Source organism: Enhydra lutris, unplaced genomic scaffold (assembly GCF_002288905.1).
Source record: "Enhydra lutris kenyoni isolate GAN:26980312 unplaced genomic scaffold, ASM228890v2 scaffoldscaffold58, whole genome shotgun sequence".
Classification (NCBI taxonomy): Eukaryota; Metazoa; Chordata; class Mammalia; order Carnivora; family Mustelidae; genus Enhydra; species Enhydra lutris.
Genome location: NW_019154142.1, coordinates 11,370,477 through 11,397,090, shown reverse-complemented (window position 1 = coordinate 11,397,090; position 26,614 = coordinate 11,370,477).

Below are 26,614 nucleotides of genomic sequence, written 5' to 3'. Positions count from 1 at the left end.
GGTGAAAGAAAATGAGCATATATGAAAAATAGGTAAAAAATACAATGTGTGAAGGTTCTTTTGGATAAGGAAAGATATGAAGGATAGGAGGGATTTTTGGTTTTTTGCTTTTATTTTTGTTTGGGGTTTTTTGTTGTTTTTTATTGGTAAAGAAAAAAATAATTTCATCATAAAACAAAATGATTGTTCCATGAAGAAAGAAAAAAGACAGGACAAAAACTAAGTGGATATAGAAAGTTACAGAGGATTTATGGAAAAGGAATTTCACGTGTAGTCAAACTAAGATTGGAATGGATTTAAGCTAAAAAGAAAAAAGTTTTAATGTTAAGAGAGAGTGCAGTGACTCCATCAGAGGGGGGCCTCCAAGTACAGGGCGACAATTGGATAGAAATCAGTGGTGCTGAAGGTAAAAGAATTCACCTGAGGCAGTGTGGAGGCAATAGAAGTTGACTCAATATACTGCAAGGGAGTGGAGGGCTTGACCTCAGAGAAGCGGCTGTCTGCCCTAAGGCAGTGGGTGTGGACTACAAGGGAGCATCAGGCAGCACTGCAAAAGAGAGGTTATCTGCAAGAAGGCAGTGGGTGGCAGCCGATTTTTAAAAGGGGAAGATGAGATTTGGCAACTATGGAATGCTTCCTTTTTTAGTAACTGTGTCTAATTGTACATAGCCCATTGGATCAGTCAGGATCAATGGATATTTTGAGATGGGTCCCCTGTTAGGCCTTTTTGTATTCAGTCAGGGGGTCGCTGTGGGCCTAGTCTATGTTCCATCGCTCAAGCCTGTTTGCCCAAAAGTGGCCTCTACACAAAGAGTGTACTGGTATAAAATTAGAATTTGGTTTTCTCTCTGTTAAAAGCACAAAATTTTCTTAGATTTTTGGTTGTTCTTTTTTGTTTGTCTTAAAGATTTTATTATTTTTTAGAGAGAAAGAGAGAGAGAGAGGGCACAAGCAGGGGCACAGGTAAAGGGAGAGGGGGAAGCAGGCTTGCCACTGAGCAGGGAACCCACTGTGCACCTAGATCCCGGAGCCCTAGGAACATTATCCAAGCCAAAGGCAAGTGCTTAACCAACTGAGCCACCCAGTTCCCGTGATTTTTGGTCTGCTCTTAATAAGAAATTGTAAACAAATGTTTTCCTTTGCCTTTAATGTAATCACCTAGAAAAGATTCTGTGTTCTGTCTTTATCAGATCTTTGACTACTTGGGGCACCTGGGAATTTTAACTAGCATCCAACACAACTGCTGAAGTTGTCTGAGGCCACCTACAAGAGTTCCCAACCGATGAGGGATTGGCAAATAGGCCCCTGCCCTCTGGGTTAGGGTTGTGAATATGTCCTGGTTTGTACGGGCAACATATCTGGCCTAACCCAAGCTTCCCCTTTTTGACACACAGACAAGGCTGCCAGCATTAGGGGATTAGAGAAGCTCAGGACCATGTGTGAATACCCTCAGCAAATATACATTGGGGTCACATTTCAAAGATCATGATATGCAAGACTGGGCAAAAGAACATGACATTGAATAGAGGCTCCATCTCCTCTAAAACCTGCAGGCTTGCAGGGTTGGGTAGAGAGGAAGAATGGGATATTAAAGCAGCAGATTAAATTACTAACAGGTAAAACCAACTTGGCCAGTACTCTCCTAGGCCTTAATACATTTTGGTGATTAACCAGTAGGACCTATTGCCACATATCCCAGACCGAGGACCTCGGCTGAGGCACCTAATATTATAAAGGGATGGAAGTCACTGGAAATGGCCATTTCCCAGACTCTCATTGTGGATCAAGGTGCTATATAGCTGAGAATGCCAAGCCCCATCACACCTAGGAAAGGGCTATCTACTGGAAGTTGCAATGGGTCATTCCCCGTCCCCTTCCCCAGGATGAGTGAGTTACTCTGCATCCCTGGGTAAGAGGTAACTATTCAATCTTTATTTGGATCCCATTGTTCTGCTGCAAACTGCACCTGCTGAAATACATCACACCTAGAATGGAACACATATCATTAAAAGAGTGGAGAATGTAGGGGTTCTGATCTGGCTTATCCCACCACTTCTTATGTCTGACAATGCTCCCTCTCCATGTATAACCAACAGGTATAGTACATGCCACTAGGTCACGTCCCTAAAGCTGCCAACCTTTCTCACCTCAAGATCAGGTGAGCATGTTCTGTTTCCCACTGGTATGATCATTTGGCTACCATCTCTATTCCCTCAGTTGGCCTAGAGGACTTTACAGCCCTTATTAAATTTACCCAGCAAGACTTGAATGACAGCCAACAAAGCCTGCCCTTATTGGACACTGAATTGTCTCTAATGAGAAAAGTGTCCTCCAAAGTAGGATGACCTTGGACATTATGACTATCTCACAAGAAGACATCTGTGCTGTTACCCAAATAGGATATTGTATGTTCATATTTGAGTCTGCTTTAATATATCGTCTTTATTAAACTGTACGAGGACATAAGTGAATACCCTGGGTGATCTGATCCTCAGCCTAGGGGCCTTTAATAACTCAATGTTCAGAGCATGAAGATTGTGGTGAAGGTGGAAAAAAGGTGTCACTGATTTGGGGAATTGTTGTCATAACCTATGTTTTCTCTTGCATGTGCCTATATCATTGCTGTGGCATCTACCTATAAAGTAGCCAAGATGGCAACCAAATGAGCCCCCTCCATGCTTATGAAACCCCCTGCTGACCTCTCAGGGCACATGGTAAAAGAAGGGGGCATGCGAGAGTCTAAGAGCTGGTCACAAGAGATGGAATGTTGAGTGAAGTCATTGAGCAGATGTAACTACTGGCTGACCTGTCAGGGGGAGCCTGGCAACTGGAGGCTCATCATCCCTCCCTCTTATTTGAAGATACAATCTGCTTACCTTCCCTACTCACAGACCTGCCCAAAGGATATAGTCTGGAGACAGAAATGTGGTGCTGAGACTATCTAGATGGTATATATAACTGAACCCAGTTGAGGTATCTAAACTTTTAAGATTTGGGGGGTAAATGCAGAAATCTACTCATCTTTCAGCTGCCTAAGATAAGTCTGGTACATAAATTTCCTTGCTTATTAAATATGCCATCTACCAATCTGGAGAGGTCTTCTTTCTTTGGTCTCTCCTTGACCGCTATGTATGAAGTTTAAAAACCAACAATGGAAACTTCTAGATAAAGAGCATGGCCTGAGATAGTGGCAGGCATTCTGTCCAGTACACACTAGGGAGATATCCAATTAGGAAATACTGTATCTTGAAGAAAGAAAGGAACTGACGGCCAGAGCAGCAATAAAATGAGCACACCGCACCAAAGGGGCTGTATGTAGTAGAGTAGAATAGATAGGAGTTAAATAATCAAGGGTCAACTGAAAAAAAGGAAAAAAAAAAAAGTTAAGATGGAAATAAGTACCACAGCTGAACAAATTAAGACTCTTAACTGTGGACTCCATCTATTTATTCCACTTATCTACATATTATAGGCTTTTTAAAGTATTCAAGTGCCTTACTCTAAACCTGCTTAAGCTACTCATCTATAAACTATAAACATAACAGTATGACTCTAGCAACTGTTAGTTCCAGGGCTCTTTGGACCCCAGTTATTATTTCCACGTACAGGAGACAACCGATGCCAACAAAAGTTTTAGTCTACGATATACTTCCAATTTTTAACTGTATTTACTCTGATAGTATGGGTGGTTGTCAGGCCCCCTGACAACATGGGTGAGGACTGAGATGATATATTTTCACTATCTATAAATTCTTAAATAGTGGAACCACATATGATTTTTTTCCATGTTTTTAAAGTAAAAGTTTTTTAAGACAAGTATTTAAGTGGTAACCATTCTGGACATAGGTATAATTTCTGAGAGTATATTTATATAGACATTTTATATACAGAAATTAGACCACTCTGAGTATTTTATGACCGAATATGGAAGGTTTATCCTTTACCTTGGTGTAATCCCAACCTTGCTATGATAAAAAGCTCAGAGATGGGCACCAGACGTACAGTATTACCATTAAAAGATGGAAAGGGAGGGAAAAAAGATGAAGTTCATTTGAATACAAATACATTTTATAAAAAATCTTTATAATGAATTATAAAAAATAATATTAGTAAAATTAGTAAAACTTCTATTTTTCACACTTAAAATATTTAACCCTCATGTAATAAAAAATATGGCTTCAAATTACAGTTCTTATTAGAGTTTGAGAAAATACACATTTGGTTAATTCCATGCTATTTTGGTAATCTAATTATAAAACAGGCAAAGATACATATGCATATTATAATTGACTTTGAATAGGGGTTCTACAGATGGATACCTACAACCAAAGTATAATTAGACATTGCTTTACTTGAATAATTGTTTTAGATAAGATCAATTTTCTCTTGTATTCTCATTTAGTCAAAATGTACTATTTAACATTGGATCTTACTAAAACTTAACACTGAGGAGAAAATTATATTCTATTAAGTCAAAGGAAGGTTATAACCAAAAATGTTTTTCTTTATAGCTGAAACAAGACTTTATAAAAATTATAACATAATTGCTGTGTCCTTAAGAAAAATGCATTCATTGTTATTTCCAAATAGCAAGTTATTTATGGAATAGATTCTTATTATTAATATTTATAATAATTGATAAAAGAGTCTTCAGTTTATAAATACCATACAAAGAATTTGGGAAGATTAAAAGCTACATTTAATTAAGTACGTTTTCATGAAGAGCTGCTCTTACATATTATTTAGATCTTATATATAATCTTATATATAACATACATGATTATTGAAAGCTGGATGTTTACAAAGCCATACAAAAGAGCATAGCAAAGCCAAGAGACAAAAGGATGAATCACCACTTCAGTCCAGTGGTTCCAGGACTTAAAGAATGGTAATAGCTTTTTCTCCCTGAACGATAAAGACAAGAGAGAGAGAGAGAGAGACAGAGAAATTTGGCTCTGCCTTCCTCCCACAAAGGATAAAAAACAAAGACAAACAAATACTGGCTTCTGGTTAGGATATGATGTGAATTCTTGGCCAAAGACAACCCAGATTGAAGAACAGTAAATCTTTCTGTCTGCCTTCTAAAATAATTAATTCCAATACAATTCAGATCACTTAGCAGGTATAACCTATTTCGAGGTAGTGGGAAATTATGAGACATAAGAACAAATGTGCCAGAATTTGAACTTTATAGACACATTGAGGGTATCAGAATTCATAATTAATCAGAGGTAGTTCTTGATTTTTTTAAGTAAAGCATGTTAAAAAGTATAAGACATAAGGCCTAAAGGAATATACAGTAGACACTGTAGTAGAAGAGTTAATATTTTAGATCAGTAGTCCCTGGTTAATCAATTATTTTATAAAAATACTCAAACTATTTGTCTACTGCATGATGTAGAGAACATTTTGGAATCCTAGTAAGGCTAAACACTAGAATATAAAACCCTAAATAATATCCAATAATTGTCATGAAGTAAGAAGATAAGGAATTTTCTAAGAACTCCACAGAAAACATAGCGTGTTTTTTTTTTTTCCTCTAACACACTGTTCCCACGTTCTAGTGCCCTTGTATGTCACTAAATAGGCTCAGTTAGAATATTTATTATCCAAATTTTATCCAGTAGCTCCAATACCTGGCTAGGCATTGCAACGGGACTGAAATAAACTAACTCAGTTAAGGCTAAAATCCCTATGAAAGTGTCATAAGGAAAGTCACATGAACACCCCCCCAAAATTTGTTTTTATCCAGATCCTACATTTTATGGGCATCAGGAAAACAGTACGCTTGAGGTCACGAAAAGTAGTTACACAGCTCATAGCCTCAGGCTTCACTAAAATCTCTCACCAGCAGATTAACACCTGTGGTACTCTCCATCTATCCCAGGTCAGCTCTCATCATCATGCTCAGACACATGCAAATAAAACATGGGCCCTGCTCACCAGGCTACATACAGATCAGGCCTCTACATTATCTAATTCTTCTTCTTCTTCTTCTTTTTTTAAGATTTTATTTATTTATTTGACAGAGATCACAAGCAGGCAGAGAGGCAGGCAGAGAGAGAGGAAGGGAAGCAGACTCCCTGCTGAGCAGAGAGCCCGATACGGACCTTGATCCCAGAACACTGGGATCATGACCTGAGCTGAATGCAGAGGCTTTAACCCACTGAGCCACCCAGGTGCACCTTTACACTGTCTTCTAATGAGAGATCTTAATCATACATAACCCTTGTTAGAGAGCTGCAGTTACTACCCAACCTGAAAGGAGTCCATCAGAAGCTGATCAATCAAAGCTATAGGCAACTCCAGAAAGACTGAGAGCCCCTAACTCTCCTTGGCAATAGCTACACTGATCCTCTTGGCAACCTTCTGACCAGCGTAACACACCATGCTGCCCACCTATAGTTTTCTAATTGATCAGTACCAAGAGATGAACAATCCTGATGCTTTCTTTGTCATTATTATACATATCACTCACTTCTTCCTCTTCTCCAAACAATTTTCTTTATTCTCCATATATTCTACTAGGTTCTTTCAGTTTTATGTCATGATGGAAACTCCCTTTGTTACCACAGTCTTCACCAAGTGTTTGTTCGCCACCAAGCTGTAAGTGATCCCAGTTCCTCCACAGCCACAGAACAGAAAGTTCTGCAGCTCACTAAATTCAGGATTACGAGGTGAGATTAACATCAGCATCATTTTTTTTTTCTCCAGCACCATCTCTTGCCATTACCTCTCCATATTCTTATATTAAAAAGAGACATCTTGGGACACCTGGGTGGCTCAGTCGGTTAAGCATCTGACGATTGGTTTTGACTCAGGTCATGATCTCACAGGCCTGGGATTGAGCCCTGACTTGGGCTCCCACTGAGCATGAAGCCTGCTTAAGATTCTCTCTCCCTCTTTTCTTTGTGTACCCTCCCCCAGTACCTACATGCTCTCTCCAAAAAAGAAGAAAAAGAGAGAGAGAGAGAGACATCCTTAGAAGCCCTTGTCTTTCAGCTGTACCACACTGCCTTGTCTCAACCTTCATGAAGACTGACAGACCAGGGTATGTTCTCTCTATGCTCACACCTGCAATAATACTTAATGACTCCAATGCCCACGGGAATAGCCAGTCTCGTTGTATTCCTCCTTGTATCCTTGATCTCCTTATCTCTAAAAAACCTCATGTCCAGTGTATTTAAACTACCTATCATAGTGCCACAGAAAAATTTTTAATTAAAACCCAGGACTGTTTTATCTCCGAAATATTAAATCAAAATATCTTATTCCCTTACCATTATAGGACTTTCACATAGTTTTATCACCATATCTGTTGTTCAAACTCCAGTTATTCAAGACATTATCCCTTTTACTTCTATGACCTACAAATGACTTTACTAATAACCTTTACTAATAGCCTATACCAGTAACCTTTACTAATCTACCAATAACCTGACTGCTTCTCCTCCTTACCTACATAGTTGTATAACTCATCCCTTTGGAATGCTCTTTCCCAAATCCAACTCCAACTCCAACTCCAAATCCAACTCCCTTATCCTTACACTTCTGTTGTTTTAGGCCAGAAACATCAAAAACTGGAATCAAAACATATGTTCTTTCCAGAAAATCACACAACCATGTAAATTAATGCCGCTAATTTATTGTTTTTAGCCTCAGAAGCAATCTGTTTTGCTAATTAGAATTCCTTCCTAGTTACCATCCAGACTTTCTTCTGTCCTAAGAAAAATATGACTCTGACCATCTTCCTCTTCAGTTTCAGCATTTGGCCTTGCTTTTCACTCCAGAGACTTTTTTTTTTAGTGATCTCATCCAAATGCATTCCTTCAATTAATTATATACTGATGATTCCCAAAGAGAAATTATGAGACCTGATCTCCTAACAGAACTCCTTAGCTTTGCACCCACCTTTCTTCCAGATAGCCCCACTTAGTAGCCCTCCAACATGTCAAATCAGTAAGCTCCAAACTGAAGTCTCCCTCCACCCCATTTGAATGATATTTTCTGTAATTCTTACTACCTACCAAATTGCTCCAAATTGAAAATCAGTCATAATCTTTGGCTTTTCTTTTTCATCCTTAACCCTCATCTAATCAACCACCACAGGCTCTATCTCGTGAATAGCACTGCATCAATTTATTTTATGCTAATTATCCCAGTTCAGGCCACCATATTTTTTTCTAAATTACCTAAATTACACCAAACTACTACATTTTGCCTGATGCTTCAAATTATATCTGGAGCCATAGCCCAAACACCATTTTAAAAATGAAAATCTAATTCCATCACACTCTCTCTCTCTTTTTTTTTTTTTTTTTTTTTAAGATTTTATTTATTTGACACAGAGAGAGAGATTACAAGTAGGCAGAGAGGCAGGCAGAGAGAGAGGCGGAAGCAGGCTCCCTGCCCAGCAGAGAGCCCGATGCGGGGCTTGATCCCAGGACCCCGAGATCATGACCTGAGCCGAAGGCAGAGGATTAACCCACTGAGCCACCCAGGCGCCCCTCACACTCTCTCTCTTAAGATGCTTAACTGCTCCCCATTATCCTCTGGATAATGTCTAAACAAATGTCCATACTACTACTCATGGCCCTTCTTTAAATAGTACTCCTTACTATTTCAGAATTATTTCTTATCTTTCTCTCTACCCCATTATTTTTTTTTAGAATTATTTATTTATTTATTTATTTGACAGAGAAATCACAAGTAGGCAGAGAGGCAGGCAGAGATAGATGGGTAAGCAGGCTCCCCGCTGAGCAGAGAGCCTGACACGGGCCTCGATCCCAGGACCCCAAGACCATGACCTGAGCCAAAGGCAGAGGCTCAACCTACTGAGCCACCCAGGCACCCTACCCTATTTTTATTCTGTGCTTCAGCAGCAACCACCTACTCTCTTTCTGCAAATTATAGAAACAATTTCCCCACCCCTCGTTTCCAAGCAAGATACCTGAAATAGAATGTCTGATCTATCACCTGATTACCTCCTTCTTAACCTGGTATTGGATGCTATTTCTACTATAATACACCCCCGAGCATCCCCACAGGCACCTAAGTCCAGACTGGTGCATTAAAGTGCCAGTCCTATGTACTCCAGAACACACTCTATAATAAATGTACTATAATACATTCCCCAAGTTGTCACTTGCTTATTTGTCTGAGTCACAGGATATGACTGCATGTTCCAAAAAGGCAGAGACCATATCTGTCATATTCATCTCCATATGCCAGTAATTAGTACATATGATAATTATTTGTTCAAAGTATAAATCAGTGAGTGAATGGATGAATGACACATCTCAAGAGACAGATTATAATTGTTTGGCAAGGTCTTACCCAGCAGACTATCTCTTTAGGGAACTCATATAAGGCCACTCAATAGGATGCTGCCCCTAGTTGATAGAAGGCCAATTTTGGTTTAGTTATCCATTTCTAGTCTAACCACCTGTGTCCAACATAATGGGATCACGTGTTATAAGCAGGAAAACTATATACAATGAATCACTAGACAGAAGTGATAGGCTTGGATAACTGCTCACAGTTAAGCTTCTTAAAAGATGGAAATGCAAATGAAAGGTAGCGTGCTTAGTCTGTCGAATGCATCACTAACCAAGCCTTCACTTAGATGCCCATTCTTCTAAAAAGCTCTTCATGATTCCTATCTCCAAAACCGAAAAAAGAATAATTCTCACACACGATTTCTGTGTTTTTTTCTATTTCAGGTCATGAGCTGCTCAGAGAATAGGCTTTAACTTGGATACTCAATGCCTGGTCCTCTTCGTGGATAATAATAAATGCTTAATGTATTCATGTTGAATGTTTTATGAAGAACTAAATGATCATATTATAAAGAAACAAATTCCTAAATCAAATCATGAAAATTGTAAAAGGTCACAACAAATTTTTATTGTTTTTTTTTTCTTTAAATACATATCCACCTAAGAGAGTGTTGGGTAACCATTTTACTGGTCTATTAAACTCAGCTTCCCAAAAAGTAAATGAGTTTCTTGATTATTTATATCACTATAAGTCATTGCTTGAATGCAATCAACTATTTGATTTTCAGCAGAGTGCTCTGCACAGAGTAAGTGCTTATTGAGTTAAATTAATGGAATAGTTGAACTACATTGAATTTGATTCAGATAGATTATCTCCACATGAGATTATTGAAAAAGAAGACTGAATCATAAAATTCTGGGGTTTTCCTTTCCCATGAGTTGAACCAGGCCATACATAATTAACAAAAATTAATAACATAGCTTGTGCTGGAATCCAAACCATACAAGCTTTTTATTTTTAAAATATCTATAAACTGGGAGAATATCCCTCCCCTATAAAAACTGTTCTTAATGAAGTATTTAAAGTAGATTGAGCCTCTTTTATTTCTTAAATTGTAAACCAAAATGAGAATCAATAATAGTTCTCCAAAATCAACTTAAAATAATAATTGTCTTTTGGAATATCTAATTATTTCTTAGCAACCTGAGAGTTATCATCTGTAACAGTGCCTCTAATGTACTAAAAAAGAATATGGCTCCCCAAATTAAAATATATTTGGTGACAGATGGTCAAGTCTTTTTGTTGTTGTTGTTGTTAATGTAGGGGGCTCATAATGTATAACTGAACTGTATGTAAAATTTCTTTTTCTCTTTCACCCAGTAGCAGAGAGGGCCATGGGGAACAGATGTCTGTTTCTTTTGATTAAAGTGATAGTTCTGAACAATTTTTGAAGTTGGTTTTTATGTAAAAATGTTCTAAGAATATAATTGATATGCTTAAAGTATTCTTCAGTGTCAATACCTGAATAAAGCTAAGACCTCCCCTCTAGATATCCTTAAATCTGATCCATTTCTATAATATAAATACTATGAAAAAAAGATGCCAAATGGTATGATGTTCATTTTTTCCACTTCTCCTTATAATTATTACTCAGTATTTTTACCTGAAGTACTTTTAGAAACACTAATGAAGATATTAGTAAAAAGGCTAGTTCTGCTATTTAAAATATTGCTACTTCCTGATAAATAGTCTATTAGTTTATTTCCATGTATATTTGCCTGAATACCACCTCACATTCATCAAAAATAATCCCTTTTGCTCTCCTGGAATACCTTATTTCACTAAGAATCCCAGTCTCACTAAGAAACAGTTTAGGAATTATATTTACCAAGAGGGATTTGAAATGATTTTTAATGATCCAAGACTAAGTCTGGAAATGCCCACTCCTCCTGAGACATGGTCCATAGACAGTTTCCCAATACTGCTGTGAGACAGCAAATCTGCTTAACTGGTCCATTTCTGTTCAGACTTTCCGAGCCGTTGGGTTCTCTATGCTCCCCAGGGTAATGACACTTGCCATGTAATTCACAGGAGGGCTTGGTGTTCCTTTCAGCTTTACTTCTTGGTGGCTGAACCCTGTTCTTACTATATTTTAGGTGGAAGTTTGAAAATAGGTGGCTCTGTGTCTAATACGATTACCATTTCACTCTGTGCTTTTAAAACTGGACCCCTGCCCTATTTCCCTATTTCCTATTGAACCACTTTTAGTTCTCAACCCCAGCACAGAAATATACTGGTTTTCTATGGTCCTGTTCAGATGTGATTTGTTTGTTAATCCCTCTCCAGGGTAGTCATTTTTGTCCTGGTTTTCATCTATAGCACTGCTATTTTCTCCAATTCCTCCTCACCTTAGAAACAGGCCCCTTTTACCTCAGCACACTACGTGGCACTAAATCGAACCTACCATTTGAAGCTAACATTAACCGGAAAAGAACACAAATCGCACTTCAGGTTACTTTAAATCTGGCATAATTTTAGAATTCTATTATGCTCCTAATTATCTTATTTGAAATTGATTTTTAAGGCATTGAGAAATACGAACTGAATAGTTGTTTGTCTTAAAGTCTTTGTCTCACTTGAATAGTTCAGTGTACTCATGTATTTTTTTCCTCTTGGGCATAACTACACACTTCAATTTTGTTATATTCTGACTTCTCACTGATGTATAGACAAAACCCATTGGAATGGTAGCTTAATAAATGCCTGACATTTAGAAAGTGCTCTCTAATTATTTTTGTGAATTATGTAGCATATATCCTTGAATCCAAGATCTCATTTAATATGATACTTTAAAAAATTAGCTCAAAGGCATAATTTATCTCTCTAAGATGTATGTCCCTGTTCCCTTAAAAAAAAAAAAAAGTGTAATTGTGATCTTACACAAACAAGCCTTCCCACCAAGAGTCCCATTTTGCATTTAGTGTTCTGCAGTTATACACAGCAACAGAACAACACTCTTTTCATAATCCATGCTGTCAATCTGGAAGTCCTCAGCATTCTTCAGACAGACAGTATAATGTCAAGGTAAAATCAAAGTTTTGGTTTAGTTCTCACAAGTATAAGTAATAACAACTACATCAGAACTTATTCATCTATCTTGAGAATGTCAAGTTTCTTTTGACATCAACTTAACTACCATTCCAACTTCAGAAATGCAACAAGAAAACACTATTTTATGAATGCAAGTCTCCTACTAATATTGATTAGCTTAAACTATTTTTGCTTTGGGGGTTAGGAGGGGCAGATTTGGTAAGCAATTTTTTTTCGTTTTTTACATTCTTCTCAACATGCATTCTTTTCAGGAACATCAGGGCAGTAAAAGAGCAGGTAATAAGCCCATTCATTTTCAATACTAAAAGGAATTCAACACTTTATACTTACTGTTTTATTATGTTGGTCCTTTGTATAGTCATTGGCAAACTATTAAATTATACAGATTACCTAGTTCTTCATTGCATAAAAATATAGGTAGAGAAAATGGATCTGTATTGCAATAAAATGTAGGTTTTGATAAAAATTAAAATGTGTAAGTATGCCCCAGAAACAAATACAATGGATACAGTAAAATATCAAGGTGAGTGAGGCAGAGATTTGTTTTTTGTTTTGTTTTCACTTTTCACCTGGATGTCTAGCAATGCCTTAAAAGTAAGTGAAGTTCAAACAATATATTGTGATTCTAATAAAACTCCAGGGAATTTTTTTTAATTGTTGTTGTTGTTATTATTATTATTGCTATTATTATATGTTGATTATTATTATTATATGTTGATAACTTGATTTTGAAGTCCCCATATGGAAATATATACTGACTGGAGTAGGTAGAAAACCCTGACAAAAGAATTATTTACAAATGAATCTGAAACATGTGAACAGTTGTTCAACTTGAGGGAAAATAAAGAAATACAAACTAAAACAACTCTGAGATACAATGTTTCCTCCCATATTGGAAACTTTCAAAAGTTTAACAATATACTTCATTTGTGAAGCTGCAGGAAAATAAGCAATCTCAAACACAGGATTACAAATTGGTTCAATTTAATGGAAGAGACTTTAGCAGTAGCTAACAAAACTAGATAACCATTTACCTTTAGCCCAGCAATCCCACATCTAAAAATTTACAATGAAGATATGCTCTACTAACATAAAACAATGTATTCGCAAGAGTACTCACTGTGGAATTATTTGTAAAAGTAAAATATTGGAAATGATCTACATGTTCATGTATAAGACTTCTGTTTTTGGCCAAATGAAAAAGCTAGGGTGGAGTTACATTCTACCTGAAAGAAAACTTTTAAATAAATTAAAAATCACCAGACGAAACACATAAACAGTTCTCAATACACTAACTATTGGGCAACAAAGAACAGTGATTCATCCCTGAGAGATAGCATATTAGTCAGGGTTCTCCAGAAAAACAGAACCAACAGGAGAGGAAGGTAAGGGTTTAGATCTACTTATATCTAAATCTATAGCTGTATCAATCAATCTATCTAGAGACAGAAAGAAAGAATTTATTACAAGGTATTGGTTCACATGATTATGGAAGCTAGGAAGCCCTATCATCTGATGCCTAAAACCCAGGAAAGCTGGTGGAGTATTCAAAGGCCTGAGTGACCTAGAGCCAACGGTGAAGATTCTTGTTTAAGCCTCAAGGCTTGAGAACCAGGAGCATGAAATAAGGGCAGGAGGTTGATATATCAGCTCAGTCAGACTGGAAGAAACTAAATTCAACCTTCCTCTACTTTTTGTTCTATTCAGGCCCTCAACTGATTGGATCATGCCCACTCACATTGAGGAGGACAATCAGGCTGAATCCACCTAGAATTCTACATGCTCATTTCATCCAGAAACACTGTCGTAGACACACCAGAAAAAAAAAAAAAATGTTTAGTCAGATATCTGGGCATCTTTTGGCCCAGTCAAGTTAATACAGTAAATTAACCATCATAGATGGAGAACAAACGAAGTGAGTAAAATACTACAACATCTCCAGCTTGGCTACTGTGAGCCATTGCAGGGAGGAGGTAATGAGGTGGAGCCAGGAGACTGACTCTCTCAGTTGAGGAGATATGGCTGAGCATGGAGGAAAACAAGGTGACCAGAGTTCACAGAACAGACAAATAAGACCTACACAGGAATAGAATCCCAGAAGTCTAAAGCGTCCTCTGAAGTATTTATCACAGTACTGATCCTGACATATTTCCTCTCACATGGAATCAACATGAAGCTAGAGAAAGCAGCATCTCAAATGATTAGAGGGAATGGTGTCCAACAGTCATACAGGGCTGGGAATACTGCACGTTCCCACCGGCAAGATTCTTAATTCATGCATCCAGTGTTACAGTATTCAGGAAGGACTCTCACCTCCAGAGATGGAAAAATTAGCCCTAAACTGAGCACTGCTCCAGATCCTCCTAACAAATCACAGAAGTGTAACCCAAAAGGATAACTGTTTCCAAATAACATAACGACATCCCAGAACAAATATCGAGAACAGGACCCTGAATGTTGGCTCAAATGTCTGAAAGGTTTGGAATTAGGAGAAAGCAGTCCAGCCAGCAGACATCAAGAACAAACTGATACTTCTGGAAGCACATAAAAATCTAACCCCTGAGGCTGATTTTTTGCCATAGAGTTCAGTCCATACATTCTGCCCATCTTTCTCCTGCCCAGTCTTCTGCATCTTGCACTAGGCTCACTTTCATGTCAGCTTGGATGAATTTATCTTACTCAACGTCATTGTTGTGCCAGAGCCAAGATTTTCACATGAACTCTTCTTCTGCCTTATCCCAGCAATTGCTTGATCGATTCATGGACCAACTTCTTATCTAACATTGAATCTAATATTGAGAACAGAAAACTACATAAAACCCAATACAGTGTTTGTATCTAGTGAGGGTTCAGTTAATGGGTTTGAATTTAATGTATGTTAGCTAAGCTTTTTTTTGGTTTCTACAACGACAAGTGTGTTCATTGTTGTGGCTAGAAATTGGATGGTTCTACTTGTAAGAACACAGATCTTTACTAAAGTACTGAGATGGCACTATATTTCTTTTAGCTGGGCTACAGCTGACTGCATGAGATGTATTCACAACCACAGAGGTGGCAGTAACTTTAAACAAACACAAGTGGAAATCCAAAATGAAATGGGAACCACAAAGTAAGAGGTCTTTGCAGACAAATAATTCACTCACAGCAGGTTTCATATTGGTTATATGACATTGGTCTATATCAAACAGGGTTCTTCAAAACACTTTACACTCCACCTATCTATCACACATGCCAATAGCCCAAGTTAGGAGAAGAGATGGGAGAGGAAGGAAAATAAGATTGTTCCTAAAACACATGCTTATAAAGTCTCTGGTTCTTATGACAAGAATTATCTTCATAATGAAGATTTCTGTAACGTTAACCATGCTTTGCTTTGCCTTCTTATCAGAAAAGGGAGCAGATAGATATCTCTTCTCACTGTTTTCTGAGAACTCAGAAAGAAGGAATGATATATGAAAACACGAATATAGACTGTAGACCACTTCTCTTAAGCATTTACTAGTTCTGCTGCTATTTTATGCCTATATCAAAGACATCTATGTGATTTTTATGATTTTAAGTGCTGACATCAGAAAGATGAATGCCTTTGAGCAACCGAGGCATACAGGAAAGTCTGCACTGGAAGTTTATTTTCAATTAAAAAAGTGTAAGGTATCAGTTTTGATATTTTTGTTTGTATACTCTTAAAACCACGAGGCAAAACTACATCTAAGGTAGAAATTACCTCAGGCAATTGTGATCCCACATGCATTTTTCTTTAAACTCAGCAGGACTCGCTTCTAAAATGCATAGCTTTTGAAAGGAATCAATTATACCACAGGTCAAAACAAGTCTTTCAAATACAAGGATGATAGAATTTCTCACTCAGACATAAGAAATTAATCATGCAACATGAATGCTAAATATGTAGAGAGTCCTAAATATTTGAGGTTCCTCCTCCCAACAGATGACATGGTGACATGGCTACTGCAGTTATTTTTTACATAGGATACATGGTATCTACTCATCAATACTTGATGACTGACTACTGATTGTCACTATCTAGATAATTTTCTACTACTGCCCCAAGACAACTCTATGGTATTGTTGGGAATATACTTTATATATCTGGGCAGAAATATCTTTTATTAATGGTTCTTAAACTTGGCTGTACTTTAAAGTCACCATGCTTCAACCCCGGGCATTAGCACCAAGGAAACACAAAGGTGACTGCTGTATTGAGGCAGTGGCTTAATCATTAAAGCACGTCAGAATTGCCTGGAGATGACTGCTGGCCCAAACTCGACCCTACCTCAGGGTTTTTGATTAGGTAGGTCTTACAGATTGAGTGGGTCAAATTAAATTAAGGAGCTGAAGACCTAACTCACAATTTGACAGTATTTGGTGCTGGGGTCTTTGGGAAGTAATTAGATTTCAATGTGTTCCTGAGGGTGGGACTTAGCCTGATGTGGAATTATGTGGGAATAAAGGCCCTTACAAAAAGAAATACCAGACAGTTCCCCCACACAGCGTAAAGAAGACCAGTTATGTAAACACTTGAAGGATGGCAGCCACCCACCAACCAAAAGGCCTCACACTAATGTCTACTTTGCTGGCAGCTGCATCTTGGACTTTCTAGCCCCCAGAAATGCAAGCAACAAAATGCTTTTGCTTAAACCACCCAGTCGGTGGTACTTTATTATACCATCTGAGTAGATCAATACAGTAGATCTGGAAATTTGCATTTCTTATATATTTCCAAATATACTGCTGTTGCTGGTCCAGCAATCACATTTGGCAACCACTGTCCATAGAGTACTGCCTCAAACATTAATGTAAACACAAGTCACCTGGGAATCATGTTAAGGTCCAGATTTTGATCCATTAGTTTAAGGGTATGCAGGAACCAAGATTCTGCATTTTTTAACAAGTTCTCGGTAATGCTAATGGACTATATTTTGAGTTGTTAGGTTAGAGAGACTCTGAAAGCTCAGGTGTTACTTCTGAGTTCTAGAGCAAGGCCTGAAATAATCACATAACTCCTCCCAGAAGGGCTGTCTCCCAGATCCCCCATGTACTACTTTAAGACCTAGCAGAAATTTCATCTTGTCTAAAAGCCTTCCTTTAGCAACATAGTCAGAAATAAAATCTCTTTTAAATTGTAACCATTACAGATTTGCCTCTCAGTGTTTGTTGTTTTATTGTCCTTGCTACTTTTTCTTGAACACTTGCTAGATTCAGGGACCACACAAAATGTTTTGCAAACCTTTTGTTTAATCTCAGAACAGCACTATGAAATGTTGTTAACCCCAATTTAAAGTGGGGGAAAAAAAAAAACAAAACCACAAAGAGGTTGAAAGAATTTAAACACTCATCCTGAGTACACTAAATTAGAGTATGATGACCTGGGGTGGGGAGGGAGTTAATTAGGTCCTAGAAACGCCAAGTAACCAGAACTATGCTTTTAATCACAAAACTGAGCATCCTTCATTGGAAGAATAATGTACAAACAGTTTGATATTAAAACCATGACCCTGGGGGTACCTCAGTGGCTCAGTCATTTAAGCATCTGCCTTTGGCTCAGGTCATGATCACAGGGTCCTGGGACTGAGGCCCTCAATAGGGCTCCGTGCTTGGCGAGGAATCTGTTTCTCCCATTCCCTCTCCCCCTACCCCTCCCCTTGCTCATGCTCACTTGTGGGAGCACTCCCTCTCCCAATAAATAATTTTTTTTTAAATCTCAAAAAAAAACTCTAAGATAATTTTTTAAAATGACCCTGTATGCTATATGCTACAGCAACAAATTAGAGAAAAAAAGAGTTTTCAAAGAGTTTGCAATATTGGGACGCCTGGGTGGCTCAGTCGGTTAAGCCGATGCCTTCGGCTCAGGTCATGATCCCAGGGTCCTGGGAAGGAGTCCCGCATCATGCTCCTCGCTCAGCAGGGAGTCTGCTTCTCTCTCTGCTTCTGCCTGCTTGTGCACACTCTCTCTCTCTGACAAATAAATAAATAAAGTTAAAAGAGTTTACAATATAGTAGAGGAGATGGATACTGAGTATGTAATTGTATTAATTTATAGTCCCAAAATACGGTAAGTGATTTGAAAGAAATAAATACCATTGTTTGAGACAGTATAAGAATAAACCTGGGGTGGGGAGTAGGAAATGGGGTTCTGGGTCAAGGAAAGTGTCCAGGAGCCTGAGATGCCTCTGTTAAGAGTCTAAGGATGATATGCTTAGAGATTGGGGGGGGCGTTCCTCCTAGACAGATGAAATCACAAATATCCTATCATAAGAAAAAAATCTGGCATTTTTCCAGAAACTGAAATGAGACAACTGGCTATACCACAAAGAACTGGGGAAAGGGATAAAAGTTATGCTAACTGTGGTGTTACTATTATAATTATTATTTGAATACACATAACTTTGCTTTTAACAACTGAGAGTTTTACCTTCTTTTTCTTTGTGTTAGGGCTGCCAGATAAAAATAGAGAATATGCAGCTTAATTTTAATTTCGGATAAATAACAAAAAAAATTTTAGTGTATCATATATTTTGGGGATATACACTTAAACAAATTTGCTGTCCATCTGAAAAAAAGTAACTGGTTGTCCTGTATTTTTATTTGCTTAATCTGGCAACCAACTATATCTAGGAATCTTTTCTGAATTTTCCTTTAGTTGTTTCTGAGCAATAGTTTGGGACACTCACTGGCTCAACACATCTTAGAAATGCCTCTATCACACACACCTAGGCATGAAACACATACACACACAAACACCCCTATTAAGTGTTATGGAGCATATACTGCATATCATGCATGTTCTAAGTCTGGGGGTATCACTTATGTAAGTAAGGTAACTCCTGTACATATACTTAGATGGCACATCCCAAACACATACAAATCCTGCATGGATCAACAACCAGGAAAGGTGCTGTACATACATCAAATCACTTAATCCCAATAGAGTTACTATTATTACTTACATATATTACTTCAAGATAATAAGAATTAGATCTTATTAACCTCATGGTTATTGTGGTTCAAAGTGGAGGAAACTGTGGCTTAGGGAAGGCAAATAAGCTGACTATTATAACATAGCAATTAAGTGGCTGAGACAAGGATCAATGCATCTGTGTGAGAACTAGCATATGCTTCTGTGTCCTTCTGGCCACCCTCTGAGAAAGCAAACCCTGCACACTTTCTCAATTATGGTCTGAATATTAACTTTATATTTTAATGTTGTTTTGTTTGTTTTTGGCTTGCTTTGCTACTTTTAAGTAAAAAAAAAAAAAAGAAAGGAAGGAAGGAAGAGAAAATAGAACTTCCTTAAAATATATTTATATAATTATTATTAATTGCTCATTTCTTATTCTAATGGTTCAAGGTATCCTGTAAAAGGACTCTGTTTCAATGTTAGTTGTATATTTAACCCCACATCAATCAGTCGTAAGAAGACATTCTATATTATGGTTTTTAGATCATGAGATTTCTCCAATGTCAGATGGAAGAATTAGAACTTTCCCTCCCCACAAAAAGATACTGCTAAAAAACAAAACAAAACAAAACAAAAACCTCTTAAAAATGAATATGTCTTCAAGGTAATGCTTATAAGATCATTTCTGGAGAATTTATGGTCTTAAAATTCTACTATAAAGTCTCAAACCACAACATTTTATAATGGAAGTAGCAAGAATAGAGTTTCCCCACTATTCTTCATACTTCTATCATTAATTTGTTGCAGTATTTTCCAATTCTTGAATTGTGGCTGTTTAACAAAAAAAGCTGTGAAACTTTTGAGGTTATTTATTGTTGGGCGACAGCCTGTAACATAGCTAGATAAACTGTAGTTTTACCAGTGCTTCAGATTTAAATGTAGCATTAGAGCTCCCTGACTCCAACATTTAACTTGATTTATGGTTTGTGATGTAAAAATACAAGGGCTCAGATGGCTTTAAGTGACTTTGAAAATTAAGTAAAGAAGAAAATGTAACAACTAATCTAAACTTGCTGTGAAATATTAATTATGCATTTCAAGTAAAGGAAGTAAGCAAGCAATAATTTAATCTGTGACATCAAATAAATCCTAAACTGTACTCTTGCTGAAGGCATTTTCTAAATAAACACTTGATTTTTAAGGCACAAAGGAACTGAAGCTGAAACCATTAGTTACTGTATTCTGGGCTGTTTATTAAACATGTTCCCCCAGATATCTCTAAAAAAAGAAAAAAAAAAAGTCCAGTTTGAAACGTGTGTTAGGGTAGAAAAACAGCTCTAACCTAAAGGAACAGAGCATCTTTTAAAAGTATTCCAGCTGAAGCTCCTTAATGACCCATGACAGCGTAAGATGATAACTGCAACTGCTGAGTCAGTGTAGAAGAAAATCTAAATGTAGGAGCAATTGTAGCCTTTATTAATGACCTGCTAGGAATGTGGGCAAACTGCCAGGTCCAGACATGCAGCGATACTTCTCTGATAACTGAGCATTCCAAACCTCCTAGATATAAATTTCTTCAAACTCCCTAAACCAGAAATAATACCCTCAGCATTTTGAATTAGGCGAGACACACAGGCATGTTATCCATATTATATTAATCTTCGAAATGTATTGCCCAAGAAGAAGAAATGAAAGAGAACAACAGATTATTGGAGGAATTAACACTTGAAAAGAAAAAAGTTTAAAAAAAATGCATCAGTTGTAAACAGGACACATCTTGAATCTGCAAATTTGCAGGAATTTGCTCTTCCCAGCTAGGTGCACAAAAACACTGATAACACATATTTTGCCATACCTGTTACAAGAGCTGCTTTTTTTTCTTGAGATCTCAAAGTTATGGTAAGTGCATCCCTCAGAATTTAGATGGCAGCAATATCAATTTTTCTTCTGTCAAGATGAAGAAAGTTGAGTTACCCCAACATGTCCATTGGACATACAAGGAGGCTTTAGTTTATCAATTTTTTTTTAAATAAAATATGAGCAACTTTTAATAATTATTAAGAAGTCAAGCTCTTGGACATCTGGGTGGCTCAGTCAGTTAACTGTCTGCCTTGGGCTCAGGTTATGATCTCAGGATCTTGGGATAGAGCTCAGGGGTCAGCCTGGAGCCCCAGGTCAGCCTTCCTGCAACACTGCCCCCCCCCCCAAATCCCCACTCACGCACGTGCTCTCTCTCTCCCTCAACTAAATAAATAAAATTAAAAAAAAAAAAAAAAGTCAAGCTCTTGAGCTAAGTCAATTTTGGTGAAGTTGAATAATTCCAGGAAGTATTTGGAAATTTCTAATCAAAGATGGATATTTATAAAGCCAGCATCAAATGTAAACTACTTGTATGTAATGGGTTGTTAAGACAGAGAAAAACCCAGGAATAAGGAAAAGAATTTTTTTTCCTAAAATGGTTCTAAAAGTGTGGCTTCCCTCACTAGCAGCACAAACATTACCTGGCAGTGTTAGAAATGCAAATAATCAGGACCCCCCCCTCCACCCGATTGAACCTTGCCAGTCAGAGCCATGAGGTGGGGCCATGCATAGAGAGTTTAACTATCTCAACAGGTGATTCCAATGTAGCTAAGTTTAGGAACACTTTCTTGCCAAATTTCTAATTTGATCTGAGATGAAAATACCCATTTTTCACTTGTGCAAGCAAACATGCAAAAATTCACCTGAAATGGTGGCACCCTTCTTTAGCCCAAGACGAAGTTCTTTAAGGGTGAGATAAAAGTAATTATAAAAAAGGAAATGGTATCATTGTCCAGAAAAGCTTTTGAAAAGGACTATAGAATAAGGCCATACAAAAAGCAACGTTTAAAACTACATTTTTCTAATTCTATATATTGTGAGAGAAAAAGAATAAACAATATGACAGTCTTTGTTATACCCACACACATACATATACACTCATCCTTATTAGTATCTAGATTGACTGGAAATATCTAGAAGAAAATTAATCTATTTACAGTGATTATCTTTGGTTGACAAGACTATAGTTAACTTAATTTTTTTTAAAGATTTTATTTATTTATTTGACAGCAAGAGAGGGAACACAAGCAGGTGGAGTGGGAGAGGGAGAAGCAGACTTCCTGCCGAGCAGGGGCTCCATCCCAGGACCCTGGAATCATGACCTGAGCCGTAGGCAGATGCTTAATGACGGAGCCACCCAGGCACCTCTAGTTAACTTAATTTTTATGGTTTTTATGTTTACTATGTTTGCTACATTAAATATGTATAACTTCTATTACCTTTGGATTAAAATATTTCTATTTAGTGAATATCCTCTAATATAGAACCTCTATTGAGAAGTTGGCGTGGAAACCTGTTATTGAATTCTAAAATGATTGTGGGTGGTTCCCAAACCTGTCTGCAGAATAGATTCACCTGATCACAGCCCCAGAAATTGTGATTTAATTTTCTGAGGCTATAACCTGTATTTTAGAAGTGTTAAAAGATCCCCAGGTGATTCTAAACTGCAGACCTGTTTGGGAAGCAATAGCCTACACGATTTTAAATACATTTGTTTACAGTGTTATCATCAAAAAGTAGAATTAGAGGGGCACCTGGGTGGCTCAGTGGGTTAAGCCGCTGCCTTCGGCTCAGGTCATGATCTCAGGGTCCTGGGATCGAGTCCCGCATCGGGCTCTCTGCTCAGCAGGGAGCCTGCTTCCCTCTCTCTCTCTCTCTCTCTCTCTCTGCCTGCCTCTCTGCCTACTTGTGATCTGTCCCTGTCAAATAAATAAATAAAATCTTAAAAAAAAAAAAAAACTTTAAAAAAAAAAAAAAAAGTAGAATTAGGGACATTAGATAATGATTCCTGAGATGACTATCAGAGTATAAACGGACAAAATTCTGATTTTACTTTCTTTTGACACTCCCAGACAAATTTTCAGAACCCTGCCCTCATATGTAATAATTAGTGCCAACATAATCTGGACAGCATCATATTATGTATTCATCAGAAAGAGGAAATTCTTTGGTGCCATGGTAGACACAAGGCATCAGGGTCAGATGTATTCTGACAGGATTTATTTCTTATGCCTAAATCTGGACTCACTATATCTTGCTGCACATACCAAGATTCACTTCATCATGCATGGTCAACTTGCACTCTGTATGTAACCACATCTGTGAACATAAATTATGCTACTCTGCTTACCTCAAAATTCTAGACCAATACCAGAAGTGTGCAGAGTTAGAAGGAAGAGATGTTAAGAATCATTCCTCAGCTATCACAAGGACACTACCTCTTTCCAATTATCTCAGAAGGTTTTTTTGTTTTGTTTTGTTTTGCTTATTTCCTCATCACTGGTTAGAGATTCACAGGATAAAATAAATAGGTAAAGTCTGTAACTATTAGATTACGGTGCACAGTCTTTGTTTTATTTTACTTTTAAAAGCTTTATTTATCTTAGAGAGAGAGTAACAAAGAGGGAAAGAGAAACACAAGCAGACTCCACACCAAGCCCCGAGCCCAATTCGGAGCTCAATCTCAAGACCCTGAGATCACAACCTGAGCCAGAAGCAGGATTATGATGACTAATCAACTGGGCCACCCAGACACCTCATGCGTAGTCTTTATAAGATATTTTCATGCACATGATACAATTTACATTGCATATATCTTACAGCCTAACATAAAACTAATTTTAAGACAGGAATGTACTTAATAAAACAAAAAGAAATAAACAAAAAACTTGTGCAATTGCCATTACTAAACTGCACCAAAAGAGATCCTGAGTCCTACCATTTATTTTAACATTTCTTCTTCAATCCATCCTGAGAGTTCATCCTGACATTGCAAGCTACGAATCATAAGACTGGCAAAGTAAGATTATTTAAATTTGCTTTAGGCCCCATTAAACAGAGACAGTTACAAGGCCAGTGACATCAATGTTTATGGAAAATTAATACAATTTCACCTGGAACAGAAGAATGACTGAATGGAAGAAAACACTACCACCAACTGACAGATATCCATATTTCTCTGCAAGAATAATCAGGCATCCTCCCCATTATTTCTGGTTTCTTTTGTTCAAAATAAATATTTTGTTTTTGCTATGGGGCAAATGAAAAGGCAACCAATCAATTTGACTTCTCTTTCTGGTATGGAGTGAAATTACAAAGAATAATATCTGGAGTGGTTAAGGTAATGCCAGCTTCTATAGCAGATAAACTCTGAAGTTTTAGTGGCTTAACACAACTCTTCCCCTTCTTCCCTCAATAACCTAGCAGTAGATTTAGAGTGCTCTTGGTTGAACAGCTTTTCTAGGTAGCTTTCTTTTCAAAAGTGATTTAGGGAAGAGGTCCTTCCATTTTATGGCAACACCTGGCCCTTGAGTTTACCATGAAGCCCTCTTCATTTTAGGCAGCAAGAAAAGATTATAAAAGATCTAATGTGAGAGATTCATATAGGCCAAGCCCCAAAGTGAGCCACACTGTGCACTGGATGGAAGTCAGCCTCAAGACACTAAGCCCACAAAGGAAACTGGGAAATTTAATCTAGCTAAATTCCCAAATAGAAGAAATGAAACTGATGGTCAGTTAGCACTCTCCTTGAACATATCCAATCATCTGGGTTTGTTTAAAAAGACTGAGCAATATCATCATAATGGAATCCCTACAGCCAGAGCACTTGAGTTAAAATTCATGCAAACCTTTTATTTTCATTTTTAAATAGTTTTTTTTTTTTTTCCTGTTTTATACAACACAATACTGCATAGCACACACAGGTTAAAGTTACTGGAACTTATTATTGGGAACCTTAAATGCTATTAAAATTTCACATGATACTGCTTTTTAATTACCAAACACCACCAAAATAAATTTTATACAACTGAAAAAACTCATAAAACCATCACTCCTGAACAATATCAAAACATTATGGTGAATAATTACCGGAATGTATAGCTTTCTCTTAATTAAGCACTGGGTTAATCAATTAGCAAAAAAAGAAAAATATCATGGTCTTGAAAAAAAATTACATTATTGCCCTTTTTTAGTATAGATGTTTTGTGTCTGTTTTATTTTTTTCACAGCTCGGTTGAGATATAATTGATATACAAAGAAAGAAAAAAAAAACAGCCTATACCTAATGTTTATAATTTGATGGATTTGGTTATATGTGTACAACCATGAAACCATCACCAAAAAGTAATAAACATATCTATCACATCCTTTCCTATTGATTTAAATACACTACTGATGAAAGAATTATACATGATAATGTGTATCGTCATATGTATGAGAAATGTCATTGATCGACAATTACTGATGCTGATGATTACTTGAGGCTATGTCATACAAATATACACACCTGTATTAGGGTAAACACTAATTACATTGTCAAAAATCTCAATTCAAAATATTAAAAATCGATTAAACAAAGAAAAATTATACTTTTATTGGGATACTCTCCATCATTCACTGCTTAAGCACCGGCTTCTAAGTCCCTGAGAGCTGATCTCGCAGAATACTTCAATTTCAACCACTAGATGGTCAATTACATAAAAAACAAGTCAAAATCAAGTAACTTTCATTGCTTTTAATGTTGATTACAAAATCCTTCTATTGCACATTGCAGTTTGCTCTTTGACAGAGAGAAATAAGTATCCACAGATTTATGAGCAGAGAGATGCTATTGCCCTATTTTTGGAACACCAGGGGAAAAAAAACCAACTGCTTCAGACTTTTAAAAAGATAAATTCCAGGAGAGCCTGGAGTATTTGGCGGATACAGTTAAAACTTTGAATACAATGAATCCAAAACTTCAAGGACCAAGAGCAACATCATTTTTATTATATTGTACTGTAAGAACTTAGAGCTAAAATACAGTTATGAGTAGAGTGAACTAGTACTAAAAATATCTCTTCAATTTTTGACTTAGTGATGCACTCAAAGAAAAGATTCATAGAAAAGATTTCAAGAAAATATCTAAAATTGCATCTAGTTTGTTCTATAGGATGAATTCATGTGATAAATCCTTGATTTGATACCTAAGGAGGCCTTTAAGGAGAAAGTTTCTTTCTGGCCTCTCATCTTCACCTCAAGATAGTTAAGAAAAACATCTGAAACCCAAGGTTGATCAGGTTACTTAATAAGGAAATCTCTTTGGAAAAATCTGGGCTAAAAGGGAAGAAGAAATATTTCCCACAAGTCAGTCTCTATTCCATTTTTATACACTTGTGAAGCTGGGTTTTGTTTTGTTTTGTTTTCCTCCTCTCAACTTCCACTCTGAAAGCAAGTGCACAAGTCTGG